At 39.5% G+C, this 17,064-nt stretch overlaps 1 protein-coding gene and 1 pseudogene across 2 annotated transcripts in view; one reads left to right on the top strand and one right to left on the bottom strand.

The window, feature by feature from the left end:
* Positions 1–17,064, top strand: part of PHLDB2 (pleckstrin homology like domain family B member 2) — a 122,197-nt gene that overhangs the window by 10,429 nt on the left and 94,704 nt on the right. The gene's annotated exons all lie outside the window — the stretch shown is intronic.
* LOC115892309 lies at positions 16,530–16,634 on the bottom strand (annotated as a pseudogene).

A 17,064-nucleotide genomic window follows, 5' to 3' on the forward strand; every position in this document is an offset into this window, starting at 1 on the left:
TGTAAGCAAATTAACTCCCGGAAGGTTCAAATTCCTGGATGAACATAGAGATAAGTTCTGCCTGGCTAAATGTTTACTTGAAGGGATTTGAAAACCTGAGCTACCAATTTTGGTTTTATTTATTTTCAAAAGACAAGTTACTTTAATCAAATCCCAATCAATATTTTTAACCAACAGTTATTTTTTAAAAAATTATTCCTGTCTCCTCTCCCATCATCTGAAAAGCAGTAACAAGAATGGCCAGATAAAAGGTGGTGATGAAAAGACTGCTACACCTCTTTTGCCTAGTACCTGCAGGGGGGCAGATCCCTTAAAAGGGCCATCACTCTTGAGTCATTTCTAAATATATTACTATGTACTTGGCTTTGCGGTGCACCCGTTGGCTAGCTGTCAAAATGATAAGAAACTATCTTAACACTTTCAGAGGTTTTATGTCTTCCACCAAAGGCACACTAAAAACTTTCCCACATGGCCAGAACCTGTCAGATTTGAGTATTAGATAAAATAACTACGGCAGCAGGACCACCTGGCACCCAGAACTAGAATCCATTATCATGAGCCTAATGGTTAACCACAGCAATGTAAACAGGAGAGTACACATGTTTGTAATTAATCAGGCTATGGTGTACACCTTTTCTGATAATCAAAAACTCATTGAGATAACTCCTTTCTATAAACAGAGCCATTCACAAATACCGTGCTTTTTAACCTCTCCCAAGTAATTAACAATAACTTTCTTTACTATCATTTTCTTTCCCCTTAGGTAAACACATGGAATGGTAGAGACTGTGGGTGCAAGAGAAAGTGCAATAGAACAGGAGGCTTGCAGATTCTGCTGCTATCTAACCCAGTTAGTTGGTTGGAGGGAAAAGATTCAGATAAGAGGATTTCTAAGGTTCCTTTTACCCCCACAGTTATTTGTTCTACACGCTGAAAGAATAGCTAAGCTTGAATTGTCTTCTGATTCTTAATCCTAGTTCTATGCAATTGAATTTATATTAGATATCCCCTCATCAGCTTATGAATTTGAATTTTCCCCACAATTTCCCCAACGCTTGCTCATTTCCGTATGTGCCAGGTGTCTTTTTTTCTTCCATACTCAGGAGGACTCTGTTATTTTCCCTTCTGTCCACGCCAGCCCTATCCATTCACGTACTCTACTCTTAACCAATAAGGCAGGGAGGGACAGAAAATCTCAAATGTTCTGTTTTGTACCTGGATTCAAAAGCAACATCTGCTATGTGTTGTTTTCATGACGTTTAAGGATGTTTCTTAGACATTGCAGAAAAGAAGCTTCGTGCTGTATCTGCTTTAAAGGCAAGATGGTTGTCTATAGCAACTAGTGGTCAATAAGAGAAACCCAAGTGTAAAAATCATTTTACTGATGTGTGGGAAACCTAGAGATTGTAGATAATTGCTATACAAAGATTAATAAGATATAGAGTAACAAGGTTAGTTAGTCAAAAAGTTTTTGAGAGGACTTTTACAGAAGATACTTGTTTAGTGTGTTGGGCTGATTTTATTAAATGAAGTGCCTTTCCTTACTTTACAAATTAAAAGGAAAGAAAATATTGTATATGCCACTATTTATCGATGGCCTTAAGCCAGGTCAGCTTTTTCTGAGACTTACTGCTAATTCAGTGGGAATTGGTGTTGATCATCTTAGAATGTTTTGTTTGCACATTGCATGTGACTGCCCTAGATGGCAGTGTGTTCATGGAACTAGCCTATGAAATAGCAAAAAAGTTAAAGATTATAAGAGTTTTCCGAGATTTCTTTCTTGACCACCCTACTGCTAAAACAAGGAAAGATAAAAGCAAAGGAAACCCAGCTCCTACATTCTTTTGACCAGTGCAGACCCAGTGTGAATAGTGCTGCACAGCCAAGAGATATTCAGAGGGGATTGAGAAGTGATATCTGGCTGCCTCACTGCTTACGTCATTGCAGAAGTAGCTTTTCAAAAACAGTTTAAGATTTATTAAGGAAACTGCAAGCCATGGGAATGCAGACAAAACCTTTCTTATGCATCATGCTGAATGAAATACCCATATTATATTACATTAACATAACTCTGACCAGGCCTTTTCCCCACTATGTTATGCTGAAACAATTTACCATGCCTTTGGAATGTCATGGGCAACAGTGCCAGTGAAATCTTTTCCCAATTAGGTAGCTGCCACCTTATCACTAAAACTATTTCTGTTCTGTGGTCATTTCCATTTCCTGCATTATGTAATGAGCACTCCTGTGTTGTTTAATCAGTATCTGTGGGAGTCCAGAAAGTTGGAGCAGAAAGAACATGTAATTCACCCTCACTATTTTGAATATGGAGAAACTCCTGCTAAAGCAAAATGAAGACAGGCGAATTGATGTGCTCCAGATCTTAGTTCTGTTAGCAGAACCAGAACTAGGATGGATCTTCCGACTCACTTCCCTGGCGGCCTATCCAGTGTTCTTTCTGCTAGATTGGCCACTGAAATAAAAATAACATCCTAATGTAACCATTTCCTTTATTAGATCTTTTGGCTGGAGTTATAAAAGGCAGCATTGATTAAAATTAAATCAAACTTAGTCAATTGTTTATTTATCTCGACTTGTTTAAGTACTTTCCCTTCTTTCAAGCAATAAGTGGTCAAAAGGCAGATAGCATGTAAGGGAAAAAGTAAGTGTCTTATAATACTCATTCAGCATACTCAACTGCTAAGTGATGAAGATAGGATAGTATCATAATTATTATTTTTACTTTACAATATTTTAGAAACTTACCCCACCCACTCAATTTTTTTTTTTTTTTTTTTTTGAAACAGAGTCTTGCTCTGTCACCCAGGTTGGAGTACAGTGGCACGATCCAGCTCACTGCAACCTCGGCCTCCCAGGTTCAAGTGATTCTCCTGCCTTAACCTCCCGAGTAGCTGGTATTACAGGCATGCATCACCACACCCAGCTAATTTTTGTACTTTTAGTAGTGATGGGGTTTTGCCATCTTGGCCAGGCTGGTCTCAAACTCCTGACCTCTGGTGATCCGCCCACCTCAGCATCACAGGGTGCTGGAATTATAGGCATGAGCCACCAAGCCCCGCTGCACCCGCTCAGTTTTTGATTTAAAGCGAAATGCATTACAAACATGGAAGACGTGGTTGACCTGTGTTTGTTCCACCTCTTGTGAGCCTGTTTATACTATGACTATTCCCAGTTCATAAGTCTTGGGTTAGGGAATGGTAATTCCAGCAAGTATATAGGTCTGGGGAATGTTACTTTGGAAAAATTGAATATTACCTTAAGGGAGTGTCTTTTGATGAGTAGTGTGGGATGGGGCAGGATGGCGGCAAGATCGGAGAGTTTCCCTCCCATACACTCGTCAGCTTCCAGTTCAAGTCCACGGAGGTGGTTTCAGGGTCGAGAGAGCATCTTTATCCACATATGATCCCCAGGTTGATAATTCTCTTGCTTGAAATTAGCTTTGAGATCAAAAGATCAGAGGGTGCTTTTTCCTGTAGTACTCCTGTGGTTCAAGAAGAGTCTCTGAAGTACAGTACACACAGAATTCAGGACCTCTGAGTTATCCCATGATTCTCCTCTTCACTGGGTGATCACATAATAAAGGAAGACCCTTCCAGCTTTACGGGGGACTTGGTCAGAATCCTTGGTTAGGATTCCATGAAGAACTTGACCTAAAGATCTCCTCCAGTTTCAGAGAAGCAGTAACAGAACTGTAAAATATTCAAAGTATGTTAGTCTCTTCCTTAACATACATTTCTAAGGGGTGTGTGTGTTTGTGTGTGTGTGTGTGTGTGTGTGTGTGTCTATTTTAACCTTTTAATTGAAGCTGAAATTCTTGATATGGAGGGTTTGACAGTTTTTGTGAATGCTTTTACGTGTCAACTTTATGACGAAATCATTATTTGGGCACAAAGTGCTGAAACTTAGCTACCCCACCTAACGTTATCTTGCGAATATCTTAAATGTGATGGCCTGCTTACTTGTTTTCTTGAAAATGTATTTGCTTTCAAACTTCTCCCAGGTACTTAAAAATACATGTATCAGTTTTTAGGAACTTAATTCAGTATGATAAAGAGTTAGTATTTTATACTTAAAAAAAAAAATCAGCTAGGAGCCAGTGATATGACCCCAACCTTCTTTGTAAAGTCAGCTACTATAATTTTTAAGTCAGTATATACATTTTATTTGATGTTGACTTACAGAATGCTTATAGCTTTTTAAAAAGATATTTTATTATGAAAAATATTAAACTACACAAAAATTTAAATATACACTAAAATAATAATAAAATAATAAAGATCCATGTACCTATCACCCAGCTTCAACAATTATTTATATATGCTAATCTTGTTTCATTTGTAAACCTCGTTTTACCCCAAAACATGCATTGCTGTAAAGCAGATTCCAAACATCATTGTATTTCATTCATAATTTACAACGTAACTCTAAGAGTATTTTTAAGATATATCATCATCACACTTAAAAATTACAGCGGCTGGGCACGGTGGCTCACGCCTGTAATCCCAGCACTTGGGAGGCCGAGGCAGGTGGATCACAAGGTCAGGAGTTCAAGACCAGCCTGGCCAAACTAGTGAAACCCCGTCTCTACTAAAAATACAAAAAAATTAGCTGGGCATGGTGGCACACGCCTGTAATCCCAGCTACTCTGGAGGCCGAGGCAGAGAACTGCTTAAACCTGGAGGGGCGGAGGTTGCAGTGAGCCAAGATCGTGCCACTGCACTCCAGCCTGGGCAACAGAGCGAGGCTCCATCTCAAAAAAAAAAAAAATCACAGCATTATCATCTATTTTCCAGTCTCAAATTCTCTGATTGTTTCATATGTCTTTTTTTTTTTTTTAATTTTAATTTTAATTTTTTTGAGACAGGATCTTGCTCTGTCACCTAGGCTGGAGTATAGTGGCACGATCTTGGCTTACTGTAGCCTTGGTCTCTTGGATTCAAGAGATCCTCTCACCTCAGCCTTCCCAGTAGCTGGGACTGCAGGCTTGTGCCACCATGCCTGGCTAATTTTTGTATATTTTGTAGAGATGGGGTCTCGCCATGTTGCCCAAGCTGGTCTCGAAGTCCTGGGCTCAAGTGATCTGCCTGCCTCGGCCTCCTAGAGTGCTGGAATTCCAGGCCTGAACTACTGCTCCTGGCATATACTTAAAAAAAAAAATTACTGGATCTTGCTGCGTCACCCAGGCTGGAGTGGTGCAGTGGCATGATCATGGCTCGCTGCAGCCTTGACCTCCTGGGCTCAAGTGATCCACCTGCCTCTACCTTTGCCTCTGCCACCTGAGTAGCTGGAACTACAGGCATGCACCATCATGCCTGGCTAATTTTTTAAATTTTTGTAGAGATGAGGTCTTGCTGTGTTGGTCAGACTGGTCTCAAACTCCAGGGCTCAAGCAATCCTCATGCCTCAGTCTCCTGAAGTGCTGGGATTATGAGCCTGAGCCACCTTGCCTGGCTTCATACATTTTAAAAAACAGATGGTTTGTTCCAAACAGGATCGAAAACCATGTCCACACATTGCATTTAATTGGTATGTCCCCTCAGTGTCTTTAATTGAGAATACTTCTCTCTTCCTCTTGTTTTTTTTTTTTCTTTTTCCCTTGCCATTTGATTATTCATGAGTCTTCCCCCCACCCCCCTCCCACCACTGGGGACTTTCCCATATTTTAGAATTAGGTAATTGCATCTCTGTTTTTTTTGTTTTTGTTTTTTTTTTAAACCATGTTATTCTCTTCCTTGTATTTTCTGTAATCAGAGGCAGCATACTTTGAATTTATGTTGAGCTGAATTTATATATATATGTATGTCCTTCAATACTTATTGACAGTGTCTCTTCTTTAAATATTGCTAAAGCTGCTTTAACACAAATGTGAGTCTAACTGATAACAAGCACATCTTGATGATTTATTTAAAAGAGAGGAATTTTGCAAGTGTGAGGAAACTAATGACTCAAAAGTTTATTGAGGTTGCTTCTGCTTTCTGTCCTCCTCCAACCTGTCCTCCTCACTGGCTGAAGAGAGTTATCAAAGGGAACATGCAGCTAAATTACTTGCAGAGTCTAAAGAATACTTTAAAGTTCCTACAGACTAGTCTTACTCAAGGGACTAGCACAAAACTTTTTTAAAAATCCCTATGATTGATGGCTTACCCTCCTTACTAAGAGACCTATAAGATTTCTAAGAATTCCTAATGTAAAACTATGTAGACTGATTTAAAAGTAGCCTGCTCACAGGAGATGAAGATCCTCATTTGAAATATGGTTATTGCTGTTGATTGTGATTACTTATAGGAACCTTCGAATACCATCTGGAATTTTTTTTTCTTCTTTTTTGACAGAGCTCAGTCTTCAATACAGCTAGGGATAACAGAAGGGGAATGGTAGCCTGGGGTTACACTCTTTTATTGTAACAGGAAGAAGCTGGAACTTCTTTTATATTGTGCTCTACTCCTTCCATCTGCACTTAATGTTCTCATTTTCCCCTATCGCTCTCCACTTCCTTCTGGGCCCCTTTTCCCTCCTGTAGCATCATTTGAGTCTTTTGTTCTTTCCCTAATGGTCTTCCTTACTTCTTCTTTTAGATATCTTTAGAATATGATAAAGTAAAAATTCAAAAAAAAAAAAAAAAAAGAAAAAGAAAAGAAAAGAAAAAGGAAAAAGAAAGGAAAAGAAAAGCAAGAAAGCAACCGTGTCATCGGTGTCCTGAGACGTCACAGACACATTCTGGACCCCAGTGACCCTCACCTTTCTCTCCAGCCCTGCCACACATCACTCCCAGCACCTGGTGAATTCTGAGGCTGTGTCTTGTTGTCTGAATTCTGAAGAGTCCCCGTTGGCAGTCACAAAAAGCTTTTGTGTGTTTTAGGCCACTGTAGGCATGTGGACAGCATGTGTGTCTGTCTCTGTGAGTGTATGTGTACTTGTGCGTGTCTACACACATTAGGATTTACAGCTGCCTGTTGTAATAGGCTCATTCTGAAAGAATAAACAAGCCTCCTTATTTTACCATTAAAATACATTTCTTCCCGTGGAACTGCTTTTTTGGATCTTTTTGATAATTGTAAACATCCTCCTTGGAGATTATCCACCTACCTACATGTATCTAGTGGGTAATAATTATTTTGTTCAAACAGGCAGGTCTTTGAGTGACAAAGAACATGGTGCAAAGGAAGAGGAGTTGGAATCCATTTGCTGCTATGTTTATTTGCAAAACAGAACAATAAGAGGACTATGCGTACTAACAAACAGGCTTTCTTCTCTCTCTGCTGTGGAATATAAAATCTTGTGTGTGGAGGAAGAGTTTTAAAGGAACAGAGGTTAGAAAGCCAGGATGAGTGAGTGGGAGAAGAGGAAGTTCTAAGGAGACATATTGAGACAGTGGGAAGATCCAGGGTTACGGATGGCTGCAGAAACTGTCGGGAATGGCATTGGAAGGAGAGAGGATCTGGGGCTCTTTGCGTAGAGGAGGGTGTTTGCAGATAGGTTTGGGGATATTTGGACAGGTGAGGCTTGTTTGCAGAGATAGAGGAGGTTGAGGAGGATATAAGAATGAAAGGAAATATTTGTGAAGTAGCTAGGTCTATTTGCAGAGGGGGAGTTGAGGGGACTAAAGGTTTAACTGAGGATGGTGTTTGGAGAACAGAGGATGAGGAAAGTAGGCTGCTTTTTGACTTTTGAAATGAGAATATTGCTAGGAAGTGGTTGTTTCTGGAGCTTCTAATAATTAGCTCCCTCTTCCTTGTGTTTTCATGTTGGGATTAGTGGAAAAAGAGACAAGTTTTTGTGTCCATTGTTGTCCATTGTAAAGCTTGGAGTTTCAGGTTGAACTAGATTTGTTTTTCCCTTCAATCCTCTAAAAGCTTCCCCTCAGGCCCCATCTGCTGCCATTGGTGGCCACAGAAATACCCCCACAGAATTCATGTAAAGAATGGCACTACTTCTGAAGTACTGCTCTAAGCTGATGTCTGAATTCAATTACATGTCATCAGTGCATGCTTTATTCATAACATCATCTTATTGTAAACATCAGTGCTGAAAGAGACCAGCCTGTGGACCACCAGTGTGTGGGGAGAGCTTTGAACACCAGACATCAACCACTGTCTGCCACAAAATATGGACTCCGAGTCAGGGTCTCTGTTCCATGGCTCTTGCAGGGCATGGGTGTAGACTCAAACTTTGTTATAAAGTGGAAATTTTGACCCACACCCTAATTTTTTTTTTTGAAATGAGTTTTCCTGAATTTGCTTCTGTAATCTAAATCCCTCTGCATTTTCTCAACAATATGAAATGATTTACAGTTTTCTATCACTTGCTCTTGCAGTCGGTCCCTCTTCCATTAATTCGTACTCTATTGAGTGGATGATCCTAAGCAGTGTCTTTATATGACAATGTGAAATGACAAGTAATATGTTGTATAATTTGGGGATTCTCCATACTCACTTGGTGTAAATTACCTAGATAATTGCATTTATATAGGCCAGACTTGAAGTCCCTCTTCTCTAACACAACACAGCACAATACAACACAACAGACATTTAAATTTGTTTCTTTGCTTTTAAAACTTTGTTCTTGGTCTGGCATGGTGGCTCATGCCTGTAATCCTAGCACTTTTGGGAGGCCAAGGCAGGTGGATTACTTGAGCCCAGGAGTTTAAAGACCAACCAGAGCAACATGGCAAAAACCCATTTCTACAAAAAGTAAAAAAAAAAATTAGCCAGGTGTGGTGGCTTATGCTTGTAGTCCCAGCTACTGGGGCGCTGAAGTGGGAGAATGGCTTGAGCCTGGGAGGTGGAGGTTGCAGTGAGGCAAGATTGTGCCACTGCACTCCACCCTGAGTGACAGACCCTGTCAAACAAACAAACAAACAACAAAAAACAAACAAACAAAAAAACTCAAAAAAACCTTTGTTCCTTCGGTGTGTTTTCATTATCTTGGAACTCTGATCCCTACAGTATCATAAATTCACTGTTGGTGGTTTATAGTTTGAGGGATCAGTTTCATTCTGGTGCTATCTGATATAAATGAAGCTGGAGAATTTTATTTCAAAACAGATACCAGAATTGTACCAAAGAGAAAAGAATCTCCCAAAGAACTTTTAAAAATGATCCTGATTTGATTTTTCAGGTAATTTTATTTTCCAGGGAAAAAGTATTGTGACTTTCTGTGGGTATCTTCCAGCGATCTCTTCATGACTTCTTGGCATTTTCTGAGGAGGTGATGTAGTAGGTTTCAGGTGATAAAATAACAAGAGCACTGGGGGGGAGAATTTAATTAATGGATTGGAAAGTAAACGCAAACATTTTGACATACATTAATTTCTTTCCTGTTTAGACTTCCCGGTGTTGCCTTTTCTCTCAGATGGGCACCAGATGCATTCACTTCTCCTAGCCCATTCTGTGGATACGCATTTAATAAAGCATGTAGCCATTAAGGCCTTTGGGACTGTTTTCCTTCCACAGTAACATAATGCAGGGATTGTATAGTTTCACTGAGACTTCTCTTTTGTTTACGTAAAATGTACAGGAAACCCAAAACAAACACATCAGCATAGATCAAGAAGACAGGCTGTAAACTTTGGCATCTTCTTTGCCTCCTCTCTTACACGTGTTAACACAGACCTCCCTTCCCCACTTCCCTCCCTACTGTTGTCACCTTGGCAATGCCTCTTGTGTGCTCTCCTTCACCTCCCACCATCCTAACTCTAACTCTGCTTTCTTCCTCTAACTCAGCTGCAGTCTCTGATGTGTGCAATCACATTCCTCCCACTCTCATTGCCTAGGGAATTAAAACTAAACTCTTTCACTGTGTTCTTCATCCTCCTGCGTCTTCTCTCCTTGCCCACACCCTAATCCTCATTCAGAGTACATGATTGATGACTGGTCCGCATTTCCTAGGAGTTTCTAATGGGGTTAGGCCTGCTCACACCTAAAATGAAAAGGGCACTTTGGAAGTAGGGAAGGCAAGAGCTATCAGTAACCATTGTTGTCCCTCACAGGGTCAGAAAAGTCACCCATCGGAATTATTCTGTACCTTTTGAGTTGAATTGATTTGAAGGTTAAGAGAAATCAATTTGAAACAAATATACGTATGCATTCAGCTGTGGCAGGTAAACTAAGCCTCAGGAAAATGAGTGGATTCCATATTTGTATCTGATGGTAAATCTCTAAATGCACAACCTTTTACACATCCTAAACAGGACCAATACGCTTGAACTAAAAAAAAAAAAAAAATGGGGTAACAAACACGAATATCCCTTTAAATTTTCTCTGGAATATCCTGCTCTCCCAGTCATCTGTAACTTTCCTCTACAGATATGCATAGCCAAGAAGAAATGGTGCATGGCTGTTTCTAAGATGTGGTTTATTATTTGCAAATATCCTGCTTGTTGCTTCCCTAGAGTTTGTAAAGCTGATCTCTCAGCCAACACTACTTTGGAAAATTCTGCTGTTATATTTGTTTGGCCAACCAGTCTGCTTTGGTAATCATAGTTATTGGTTTTTAGAAAAAGTGTATGTTGGAGAGGGGGAGAAGTGGTGGCACTTTCTGGGGTAGTAGGGAATCTGTATTGTAGTTTAATACTCTATAGTTTCTTTAGCCCAAATAGAGAGGGGACAGAGTTTCGTAATATTTTAGTCAGGTGGTTAAGTAGCATTTCCAACTACAAACAGATTCGAGTGTATTAATGTATTTTATCATCTAAAAAGTAACATCAGTATCTTATACTGCTGAGTCAAAAGCCAGACCTTTGAGTATTCATTTTGACAAGAGGTATTAAACCCTTCAATTCTTTACGTTGGAGTAAATATTTAAAATGCAGTTTTGGTGTAAGTGCTTAGCCTTTTATTCTGCTTAGTGACATCTGCCCTGGCTTGCTTTCTGGGTTGCTATGTCTGCATATTATGGGAATACCCTTAACTTAGTTCTGTTTCCCATTTTGTATGTTTTTCTTTCAAAGCAAAGTCTTTCTTACTAACTGGCATTAATTCTTGCCTATTCTAACCTCTCAGAGATTTTTTTGTAGCCACACCTAAACACTGGCAGGATTACTGTCCAAGTTAAATCACTTTTAGGGGAGGCATGCTGCTTGGACCCAGGAGGGCATATCTTACATGGTGGTGGGGATGGAAAAAGATTTAGATAACCATGACCGAGAAATACACAATTATTAAATATAGTTCATCCCAGGAGACTTACAGTCCTGGATTTTAAAAAACGGTGTTATAGAAACTAATGATTTTTCCTATATGGATTTTGTTTTAATTCTATCAGAGATAGAATGTTTGTTTGATGTACCAGTGGTCTGACCTAATAGGGGCTTGGAAGTTTGTTTACATCCTTTAACTCCCAGAATTTTAGGTGTGCAAGTGGCTTTATGCTACTATTGAATAATACCTGTCAGATTCCCTTTCCTTTAATGGGCTTCTTTGCCATTTCTTTATACTGTAACCTCCTCAAACTACCGCTCTCACTGTATTCGCCCCACTGCATGTTCCTTTTCCTGTCAACCAATTCTCTCCATTAAGGAATGCATAGCAATTATTTGTTCGTAAGTATGTTTTTCCCTTTGGACTCTAAGCTATGTAAAGGCAGGAAATGATATCTCTTACCATATGTCTTCCAATGCCTAGCTCAGAACCTGATTTACACTAGGCACTTAATGAAGATTAGCATCCTCATAGTAACAAAGAAGCCCCAAATCTCAGTGGCCGCAGACAATCTTGGGTTGACAAGGATCTCGTTCCATGTTGTCCTCATTCAGGAGTGTGGACTAGCAAAGCCTCCACAAGCCTGGATGGAGGCTAGTTGTCTTAGCAGGGGAGTGGGAAATGGTGAACCATGCTCTGACTCATGATGCTTCAGCTTGGAACTGGCACATTACTTTCTCTCATATTTCATTGATCAAAGCAAGGGACGTAGCCACACCTAACCTCACAGAGACGAGGAAGAGCAACCTTACTATGTTCCTCAAAGAAGAAGAACTGGAATATTAGTGAGTAACACTAATGCCTGCTAAGTAAATGTCTGATAAACAGTAGACATGAATTTAATGAATGAAGTGCCTAAAACTACCCATTGAGATTTTAAATTTTTTTCCCTGTACAATAAACAGAACTACTCCAAATATGGAAGTAATGTAGCTACATTCTAAAAAACAATGTTAATATTATCTAAGCTATTATTCAGCAAACATCTAGAGACTTTTTTATAGCAATTCTATTAGCTTTATTTGTATCAGGGAAGTGTTTGATTTTTTAGTTTTTCAGATGCATAGAGTGGAACAGATAAATACGTGTGATTAATGTTTCTGCCAGAGTCATTTAGAAGAGTTGGAAAAAATGTTGCAGTCTTCAGTATTTAGTCTGATCAAGACTTTTTTTTTTTTTTTTTTTGAGGCGGAGTTTTGCTTGTTGCCCAGGCTGGAGTGCAATGGAACAATCTCAGCTCACCACAACCTCCGCCTCCCGGAGTCAGGTGATTCACTTGCCTCAGCCTCCCGAGTAGCTGGGATTACAGGCATGCACCACCACGTCTGGCTAATTTTTTGTATTTTTAGTAGAGATGGGGTTTCTCCATGTTGGTCATACTGGTCTTGAACTCCCGACGTTAGGTGATCTGCCTGCCCGGGCCTCCCAGAGTGCTGGGATTATAGGCATGAGGCATCGCACCTGGCGACGAAATTCTTTAACCTTTTTTGGAAAAGTTAATATCTGGTTTGAAAATTGGGCAAGAGCTAAGGAAAAATCAACTTAAAATGTTTAATTGGCCAGACACAGTGGCTCACACCTATAATCCCAGCACTTTGGGAGGCCGAGGCAGACGGATCACTTGAGGTCAGGAGTTAGAGACCAGCTTGGCCAAAATGGTGAAACCCTGTTTCTACTAAAAATACAAAAATTAGCCAGGCATGGTGGCACACACCTGTAATCCTAGCTACTGGGGAGGCTGAGGCAGGAGAATCGCTTGAACCTGGGAGGCAGAGAATGCAGTGAGTTGAGATCTCACCATTGCACTCCAGCCTGGGCAACAGAGCGAGACTGTCTCAAAAAAATAAAAAAGAAAATGTTTAATCAGCTTTAAAATGAAGTGTTGCTACATATTCTAGTATTTTATGGTGAGTTCTTTTTCCTGCTTGTCAAAACAGTCCAAGTATATAAAATGTGGAAAATATGAACTAGTATGAGAGAGGTGAGTTAAAAGTCACTGGTAAAACTACCATCCAAATAAAATCACTACTGATTTTTTTGGTGTGGTTTCTTCTAGTCCATTGTTATTGTTATTATTGTTGTGGAAGAATAGGCATATTGAGGAGGCAAGAGAAGATACTGCCTTGTACTAGAGAGGCTACCGTGGAAATGCTAAGAAATGATGAGATTCAGAATATGTTTTAAGGACAGTGTTGATAGGATTAATTGATGGATAAAATGAGGAAGGGGGTGCTAGTGACAGAGGAGACCAATGTTGATTCCCAGAATTTTGGCTTGATCCCCACCCGTGTGTATGGTTGGGTGTATGTACAGTTGACTCTTGAGCAACTCGGCAGTTAAGAACACTGACACCCTGCTAAGTTGAAAATCTGCATATAACTTTTTACTCCTCCAGAACTTAACTACTGTTAGTTTACCATTGACCAGAAGCCTTACTAATAACAAAGCCAATTAATACACATTTTAATACAAAATAACGCATATTATATATATATGATAGACTATATTCTTATAATAAAGTAATTTAGAGAAAAGGTTATTAAGATGTTCACAAGGGAGAGAAAAATGTATTGACTTTTTAAAAATTATACTTTAAGTTCTGGGATACATGTGCAGAAGGTGCAGGTTTGTTACATAGGTATACACATGCCATGGTGGTTTGCTGCACCCATCAACCCATCATTTACATTAAGCATTTCTCCTAATGCTATCCTGCCTGTAGCCCGCCACCCCTCGGGAGGCCCTGGTGTGTGATGTTCCCCTCTGCATGTCCATGTGTTCTCGTTGATCAGCTCCCACTTATGAGTGAGAACATGCAGTGTTTGGTTTTCTGTTCTTGTGTTAGTTTGCTGAGAATGATGGTTTCCAGCTTCATCCATGTCCCTGCAAAGGACATGAACTCATCCTCTTTTAAGGCTGCATAGTATTCCATGGTGTATATGTGCCACATTTTCTTCATCCAGTCTATCATTGATGGGCATTTGAGTTGGTTCCAAGTCTTTATTATTGTGAACAGTGCTACAATAAACATATGTTTGCATGTGTCTTTATAGTAGAATGATTTATAATCCTTGAGTATATATCCAGTAATGGGATTGCTGGGTCAAATGGTATTTCTAGTTCTAGATCCCTGAGGAATCACCACACTGTCTTCCACAATGGTTGAACTAATTTCCATTCCCACCAACAGTGTAAAAGCATTCCTATTTCTCCACATCCTCTCCAACATCTGTTGTTTCCTGACTTTTTAATGATTGCCTTTCTAACTGGTGTGAGATGGTATCTCATTGTTGTTTTGATTTGCATTTCTCTAATGGCCAGTGATAATGAGCTTTTTTTCATATGTTTGTTGGCTGCATGAATGTGTTCTTTTGAGAAGTGTCTGTTCATATCCTTGGTCCACTTTCTGATAGGGTTGTTTTTTTTCTTGTAAATTTGTTTAAGTTCTTTGTATATTCTGGATATTAGCTCTTTGTCAGATGGATAGATTGCAAAAATTGTCTCCCTTTCTGTAGGTTGCCCGTTCACTCTGATGACGGTTTCTTTTGCTGTGCAGAAGCTATTTAGTTAAATCAGATCCCCTTTGTCAATTTTGACTTTTGTTGCTATTGCTTTTGGCGTGTTTTAGTCATGAAGTCTTTGCTCATGCCTATGTCCTGAATGGTATTGCCTAGATTTTCTTCTAGGGTTTTTATGGTTTTAGGTCTTATGTTTAAGTCTTTAATCCATCTTGAGTTAATTTTTGTATGAGGTGTAAGGAAGGGATCCAGTTTCAGCTTTCTGTATATGGCTAGCCAGTTTTCCCAACACCATTTATTAAATAGGGAATCTTTTCCCCATTGCTTGTTTTTGTCAGGTTTGTCAAAGATCAGATGGTTGTAGATGGGTGGCGTTATTTCTGAAGTCTCTGTTCTGTTCCATTGGTCTATCTGTTTTGACACTAGTACCATGCTGTTTTGGTTACTGTAGCCTTGTAGTATAGTTTGAAGTCGGGTAGCATGATGTCTCCAGCTTTGTTCTTTTTGCTTAGGATTGTCTTGGCTATGCAGGCTCTTTTTTGGTTCCATATGAAATTTAAAGTAGTTTTTTCCAATTCTGTGGAGAAAGTCAATGATAGCTTGATGGGGATAGCATTGAATCTATAAATTACTTTGGGCAGTATGACCATTTTCATGATATTGATTATTCCTATCCATTAGCATGGAATGTTTTTCCATTTCTTTGTGTCCTCTCATTTCTTTGAGCAGTGGTTTGTAGTTCTCCTTGAAGAGGTCCTTCACATCCCTTGTAAGTTGTATTCCTAGGTATTTTATTCTCTTTGTAGCAATTGTGAATGGGCGTTCACTCATGATTTGGCTCTCTGTTTGTCTGTTATTGGTATATAGGAACGCCTGTGATTTTTGCACATTGATTCTGTATCCTGAGACTTTGCTAAACTTGCTTATCAGCTTAAGGAGATTTTGGGCTGATATGATGGGGTTTTCTAAATATACAATCATGTCATCTGCAAACAGAGACAATTTGACTTCCTCTTTTCCTGATTGAATACCCTTTATTTCTTTCTGTTGCCTGATTGTCCTGGCCAGAACTTCCAATACTGTGTTGAATGGGAGGGTGAGAGAAGGCATTGTTGTCTTGTGCTGGTTTTCAAAGGGAATGCTTCTAGTTTTTGCCCATTTAGTATGGTGTTGGCTGTGGGTTTGTCATAAATAGCTCTTATTATTTTGAGATACGTTCCATCAGTGCCTAGTTTATTGAGAGTTTTTAGCATGAAGGGCTGTTGAATTTTGTTGAAGGCCTTTTCTGCATCTATTGAGATAATCATGTGGGTTTTGTTGTTGGTTCTGTTTATGTGATGGATTATATTTATTGATTTGCATATGCTGAACCAGCCTTGCATCCCAGGGATGAAGCTGACTTGATCGTGGTGGATAAGCTTTTTGATGTGCTGCTGGATTCGGTTTGCCAGTATTTTATTGAAGATTTTCACATTGATGTTCATTAGGGATATTGGCCTGAAATTTTCCTTTTTTGTTGTGTCTCTGCCAGGTTTTGGTATCAGGGTGATGCTGGCCTCATCGAATGAGTTAGGGAGCATTTCCTCTTCTTCTGTTGTTTGGAATAGTTTCAGAAGGAATGGTACCAGCTCCTCTTTGTACCTCTGGTAGCATTCAGCTGTGGTCCTGGACTTTTTTTGATTGGTAGGCTACTAATTGCTGCCTCAATTTCAGAACTGGTTATTGGCCTATTCAGGGTTCGACTTCTTGGTTTAGTCTTGGGAGAGTGTATGTGTCCAGGAATTTATCCATTTCTTCTTGATTTTCTAGTTTATTTGCGTAGAAGTTGGTACTCTACAAGTTCAGAGAAACTTCTCTAGTAATGAACTATAGAAATGATCCCTGAAAGTATAGTCTTATATTTACTATTTATTAAGTGGAAGTGGATCATCATGAAGGTCTTCATCCTCTTCATCTTCATGTTGAGTAGACTGAAGAGGAGGAAGAGGAAGAGCTGGTCTTGATGTCTCCGGGGTGGTAGAGGCAGAAGTGGAGGAGGTAGAAGGGAAGGCAGGAGAGGCGGGCACACTCAGTGTGACTTTATGCCCTTTTGTAAAGTGTAACTTTACAAAAAGTAAACTTTACTTTTTTTATTTCTCTAAAATTTTTTTATGGGACCAATCCTTCTTCATCCATTTGCTGTAGTTCAGTGCCTGTATCATAGAAGGGTCCATGTTGTAAAAGAAGGCAAAAGCAGTCTTGAATAATCGGAACCCTTCTGCCAGATTGTGTGATGTCAGTTTGTTTTCTGGTACTGCTTCTTCTACATCTTCTTCATCATCTGACAG

Source organism: Rhinopithecus roxellana, chromosome 1 (genome assembly GCF_007565055.1).
Source record: "Rhinopithecus roxellana isolate Shanxi Qingling chromosome 1, ASM756505v1, whole genome shotgun sequence".
NCBI lineage: Eukaryota > Metazoa > Chordata > Mammalia > Primates > Cercopithecidae > Rhinopithecus > Rhinopithecus roxellana.